Here is a 7,145-nt window from a genome sequence, read left to right as displayed (position 1 = left end):
TAAGAGAAAAAAAAAAGGAAATTATGGTAAAGAGAAGACGGTGGAAGAAAAAGAAACAGAGAGTGAAAGAGAGAGAAAGAAATAGATTATGGGACCGAAGAAGGGCAAAGGGGAAGGGGAAGAGGAAAAGGGGGTAGAAGGGGGGTAAGAAGAGAGTAATAGAATTAGTTCGACCAGACGAGAAGACCTCCTCACTCGACTCACTATAATACGAGCCAAGTTCCGTCACGAAGACCTTAATATCCGCCACTTCCTCCGCCTCCCACTCGGTTCGTTTGTTTATTCGATATCGTCAGCCGTCTTACGAGGCCGAGCTCGTTCTTCCTGACCCTTGCACGATAATAATTCGACCCCCCTCCCAACCCCCCAACCCCACCTCATCAACCACCAACAAACCCCCCCATCTTCTCTTTTCATTTTTTTTTTTTTTACTTATTATTCTTCTTATTCGTGCACCCACACACTTTTCATCTTCTTTATACAAACACACACACACGTATATATATTTTGTTATATGTGGATTGTTTATTTTATAAGTGGTGTAAGCCCATTTTTGCACCTTCGTAAATATTAATTTTATTTTAATGTTAAATTAATTTATAAAAAAAATTTATATATAATACAATTATATATATTGATTAAATTAATTAGAAATATTGTCGAGATTTGTGACATAATATATATAGTTTTTTATTGACGAATGTATGCAAACCTTTTTTCGATACGACAGAAAATGTTCTTGCATCATTTCGTAAGATAAGATAAAAAAAGAAAGAGATAAAAAACATAATGTATATTTACGTGTTAAAAATATTGTAAGAAAAATAATGCCTCAAAGTTTTTATTCGCGAAATGATTTGTTTCTCGTGTAATTTTGTAAAGCAAGAAATCCGATGTGGGTTAAATGCTAATTGCTTAAAGTCGAGCAACTCTGAAACATATATATATATATATATACACATATACACATATACAAAAACACAGAGGAGACGTATATACATGCATGCACATGGTGTATCTTCCAAGTTGCACGATCTACAAACACGATAAGACCAATTACACGAAATCCATGCGTTCCTGGGGTACTCTCAAGATGGCGGGGGAGGATTCCCCCTGCGTGTGATCATCAATCCTTTCCCTAACCTACTAACGTGTTAACATGTTCAACAATTTCTAATTATTTTATGATCAATTTTATGCTGGTATACAATGAAGCTATCAGTCAGAACTTACAAATGTCGACATTTTGTTTTTAAATTCTACACAGTTGTACGGGTTTTGTTAAGACAATACATTGTACAAATACTAAATCGTTTTTATGGCAATGAAAATATAAATTTCAACATGCATTCTCATATACCTATTAGTTTCACGTTGAAAATGACATTTGTTTGTTTACAGTTTAATTAATTACAGAAATTAGAGAACAACATTAATGTGTTGGTTGAAAAGTATTGAGCCATGTCTAGCAGGGTTGAAAAGTTCTGAGTCTGTCCTATTAGGGTTGCTAGGTTGCCTAAATAGTTCGTAAAAAATATTTAAAATACCATCACTAGTGTTACCTGCAAACCAATACTAAAACACCTTTTCGAATATTACTGCTGTTAATTTAAAAAAAAAAAATGGAAATATGGAATTTTATAACACAATAAAATAAATGGACATAATATCTAATAAAAAAAAGAGATGAAATTAATGTTAAATAAATATATTTAATTTAGGGGTAGAGTTAGGGAAAATATAAAAAAAAAGAATTTGTACGAGAACGAGAGTAGCAGGGGGGGGAAGGGTAGGAAGGGCGAATATAAGAGAAAAGTTACGCGAAGGCTCGTGAGGTGGTCAAGTTGTGGAAAGGGTGGAAAGGGATGGATCAGAGGGTGGTTGGGAGGGGGGAGAGGGCTGCCAATTTGCGATTCCACGCAGCAAGAAGGGCGTGGCGGTCGTCGCACAAGGGGTGGCTCGCTCGTTTGCGCGACATTGTCGAACAGAGCCCTTCCTAACTCCCTCACCCTAGTCTTCATACACTCTTCTTCCACGTAATCCTCCATGATTCTCTTACTTCGTTGGATCATGGGTAACGAATGTCGAGAGAGGAAAAGATACTTTGATAACAGATATCCAATTTTATCTCATCTAATCTAAATTTATTTTTTTTCACTTTTGTTATCATTTACAAATTACTAATTGCATTAATATATATATGTGTGTGTGTCAATGTATAAAATCAGATCATTGAATATTTTTTCCAGAAGGCTGGGGGGTATTAAAAATTATTATTATTATATATATATATATTGTTATTGTAATTACATATCGTTAATTCGTTATTTTTTTAGGTTATGTCAGGATTTTGTTACGATTGCTTTAGAGTTTTATACGTCAGGATTATTTTCTAAGCAATAATTGATGCTACTTTGAAAATATCTAGTACAAATTTTGTAGTATAGAAACACTTAGTTTATTTTACTAACACAATACAATTAATTGAATCGTATTATTCGAGATTGATGAAAAATTTTAAATGAAAAACGTATTATTAGATTTACTGTAACATTTATGATACATATGTAAAACTTTAACGGTCTTAAAACATACATCAAATCAATATTGAAACGTATTAGATTAAATCCCATTCCAGGTGGTCCGAATTTAGGACTACACAACGAACCAAGGTTAGAAAGGAAAAGAGTATGAGGAACTCCGCCCAATGGATCGTTTATCTCATAAGGGTTGTTACCATGCCACGTGACATAAGGCTCAGCAGACGTTTACCCTAACTTTTATCTTTATTACTTATTTATTTGTTTTATATTCAATGAACAAATGTACCCCTTCCCTTCCCTTACCCCTGTCCCACCACCCCCGAGTAAGAATCTTTGTTAACGTTTAACAAATAAAGAAGAAAGAGTCACAAGCTTACGATCAAACGTTTCTAAATTTTGTCGTTGGAATCTTCAAAAAGGTTTTGGGGAGGGTTAGGAGGAGGAGAGGAAGGGATTAGTATCATCTGAAATTCTTTACAATCTTTTACAGATCTTTAGATATTCCGAGATTAACGAAATGATTGATTTTTCACTTTAACTTTCTGTCAAGTTTCAAATATTTCGTTAAATAAACAGATTTGCGAAAGATGAGTATAGGTTCATACCTGGTTTCTCATATTGTCCAACAATAATCTTTCAGACTAACATGAGAGGTCTGTCTATTCCCGGTTGGTCGGTGGTCGCGCGACTAATATTTTTCACCATCTTGATCGTAGGTAGTAGGCCCCATTCGAGTTGGTTAGAGTTTTTAAAAGTAATGATGGTTACACTAATCTGACAGGATGAACGAAGATGAACCTAACCGTAACCTTAGATACTTATCTTTTCCTTACATCCTTCAAACAAACGTTTCTCTTCTTTTTCAAATTCCTACGATCTTTTCTTATTCTTTTTTTCTTCCTTTTTCCATTTCCATTCTTTTCTCTTACGAAATATCCCTTTTCTTTTTCTTTTCTAACCGATTAAATTTACAACAGGGTGGTCCTAAAACGTGTAGCTTCGTAAAAATTGTTTTATACAATTTTAAACTGTAAAAAAAGAAAAAAGAAAATTAATCTAAGTTAGGAATATTAAATTAATTCATTTTAAACGAAGAGATACGTACAATAGTTACGAAATAAATTTGTTAATATCGTTTGAATTTCTTTTACGAAAAATACTTTCGATTACCTAACCTCAAAAAATGGAAACGTTCGAACATTGTGCTCGATTAATTAACAATAAATCAAACCCATCGTGGGAAGATAATTAATCGATAGCTTGATTATTATAACCACATTTTGTTTTCCCGTTTATTTTTTATTTTCTTTACTTTTTTCCTAGGATTAAAATTGTAGGCGTGACGATTCTAGGATAAACGGGTGGCGTTGTGGAGTGTTAAGGGTGGCAGGGGGAGGATTGAAAGTAGGATGGGTTGGTTTTTTGGCATTTGTCCTGTAGAATATTTTATAAATTAATGTCAACGCGATATTCGATGAATATCCGGTTACACCGGAAGTCATCGAATACAATGCAGCACGCGTTCGACTTGCGATGTAGGAAGGGTCGTAAAAAGAAAGAAGAAGGTTCAAATGAAAAGAGAAAGAAAGAAAGAGAGAGAGAGAGAGAGAGAGTCAAACTAACAGTCTGGCAGGATGGAAGGAATAGAAAAAGAGAGAAGTATAAAGAAGAAAAAAAAAACTAACTGAACGTACGAACATACTGAACGAAAGCTCGTAGATCGTAGAACCCTAAGTGAAATTCCTCCCACATTGTAAAGTACCCTCCTGTTCTCTCTCATTCTCGTTCGGTTATTGCACACCGGTCGGTCGGTTACTGCTTTTTTAAAGAACGATTTTTTTTTACCCTCCTTTCTCGATACCCGATTGTGTCCGAGACACCGGGGGCGTGAACTGTCGTTGCCGACACTGGCCTCAAGGCATTTTTCACATTTGGCAATCGCGACCGTTGAGCTGTAACGACGATACCTTCACCTGGTAAGTTTATTCCAACATCTTACCTTCTCCTATATATATATTTTTTTTTATATTTATTTTAACCCTTGTCGTGTGTGTGTGTGTGTGTGTGTTTAATTTCATTTGGAATTATTAATTTATACTTATTATATTTTGTGTAAATATTTAAATCATTATTTTTGATATATTCATTAAGTATTACTTAATTATTAATTAAAATACATATAATAATAATATATATAATAATTAAAATTAAATTAAAATACATATAAATAAAATAACAGATTATTTTATAGAAATATATAATATATATATATATATATATATATATATATATATTAGTATAATTATTTAGATTAGTAATAAATACGGTGGATTTAAAAATAAATAATAATGATCGTGTTTAAAAAAAAAACAATAAATTCAGTAAATACCAAACTTGCATGGCATATGTCATATAAATAACTAACGAAAATATATATCCACGATAAATTTCCTGTCGACGAATAAATTCTTAATGAGTTAAATTCAATCATAGATAACAGTATAGAAATGATGAAATAATAATGATAACATATTTGAACTTATCGTAAAAATTGTTACAATATAATACTTACCTATATACTTTTTTATATCAAATACGTACGCATACTTATGTGTAGTCGGATTACCGTTTCAACCTATCATCGCGTCCGATTTCAGGGTCCGACTGGCACGCGCCAACCCTTCTCAGTACAGTGTTCGCCCTTAAGCCTTTATTACGTTTTATTTTACAACTACGTGCCCGGCCACACTTCCCCACCCAGCCTACTTTCAAATTCATTCTATACGCGTAACGAGATTACGGTTAATGTTACGAAGTCACGATAACACAATGCACTTTCAGTTCATCTGATAATAATCTTATACGATCCTATATGTTATTTATGTTTATATCTACTTAATACATTAAATCTTTTCTACTGGAACAAAAAAAGATTATATATTATATGTATTCTACTTTGTTTTTATTATTATTAATAATTAACAAGATACTGTAATACATTTGTCAACATTTTTTAGTTGTTAATTATTAAAAACCCAATTATTTTATTTGTTTCGTTTGTGAAATATTATATTTGTCGAATTATATTAATATTATGACATTTTTTCGCTTGATTGATTTAATATTATCGATTAACACATTTTCCTCCCCACCCTTTACCATACACACACACACACACACACACGTTTAGTTTAATAATTTGATATTGTGGATATAATATAATATTAATGAAAAGAAAAATGTGAGAAACGTGTTAAAGAATCTTATGAAAGTACATTAAAATTGTTAATTAGTACATCCTCCTTTCATAATTCGTAATGTCCACCCACTCGAATTCTTAAAGATGCTTAACAATATTTTACATCTTCTTTAAATACCAACGAATAATTCTCGCTAAAATAAAAAAATTAAATAAAAATAGAAACTAAGATTAACGCGAATAGTTGATTTGATTTTATTTTATTTTTTTTTTTTTACTTAATTAACAAACAAAACAAATTTTAAAAATGTAAATTGACACCATGATTTACGTTTAAAGTAAGTTATTTTATACAGTAGATCTTAGGTTAGCAGTAACTGTTAGTAAAAATAAGGTTCGTTCATTCCGTAATACGCTTAATGAGGGCTCGTTAATTACGCTAATGAATCCTAGAATCCCATTGGTTTATATACCTGCTTCTCGACTACTCAAACTAACCCAATCATCAACACACACACATACATATATATATTGAATGCACAAAACAAACGAGTTGCTGTTGGGTGCTAGCTTGAAACGTCATCGTTCGCAGTGCATTCATCTTTGTTGCACCTTTCCACGATCTTGATCTGACTTTCACTATACTTACAAACCTTATCTTCTACATTGTTTTTTTTTTCCTTACACCTTTAATATCTCCTTCTCTTTTTTTTCTTTTTCTTCTCTGATTAATTGAACAAATAAAAATACAAAGAAAAAAATTCTAATATAACAAATATTTATTTTTATATATTATTATAATATTAATTGATTATAAATTTTCATTATAAAAATATTAATACAATTAATATTTATATTTGTATATATTTATAATACTAATAATAATTAAATGAAATATTATTAACAACAAAGTTATTCCTTAATAATTAATGAGATTGATAATGCGATAAAAATAATATAATGCTCATGGTCTCATTAATTGTTCAGATATTGTCAATATCTTTTCCCTTAACCCTCTATGGGCCGAATTTTTGTTTTAAATCCAAAAAAATTGGTGGAACAAAAAATCAGCAATTATAAACCTATATATGCAAATGAGAACAAAAAATTTCGGTTCAAACAATTTTATTGCAGTAATTACACTATGTGACTTTCAAGTCACAGCGGCCTATAATGTTTGAAACCGTGTCTATGAAAACTTAAGCGTGGAATGCCACAAAACAATTTGCACTTGGCGTTAAACATAAATGGACATTGCATTTGGAACATTTAATTTTTGGAACTCCTTTACATCCGGGATTTTTACAACGTCCTCTGTTATCCGAAAAAATTGGCCAATGTGCTACTTCATCCTTTCGCACGTCTTCTACAGGTAGTATTGAATTTGATCTCCTTTTTCTTTT

Source organism: Polistes canadensis, unplaced genomic scaffold, assembly GCF_001313835.1.
Source record: "Polistes canadensis isolate GaletaPanama2010 unplaced genomic scaffold, ASM131383v1 scaffold_135, whole genome shotgun sequence".
Lineage (NCBI taxonomy): Eukaryota > Metazoa > Arthropoda > Insecta > Hymenoptera > Vespidae > Polistes > Polistes canadensis.
This window is presented reverse-complemented; position numbering follows the sequence as displayed.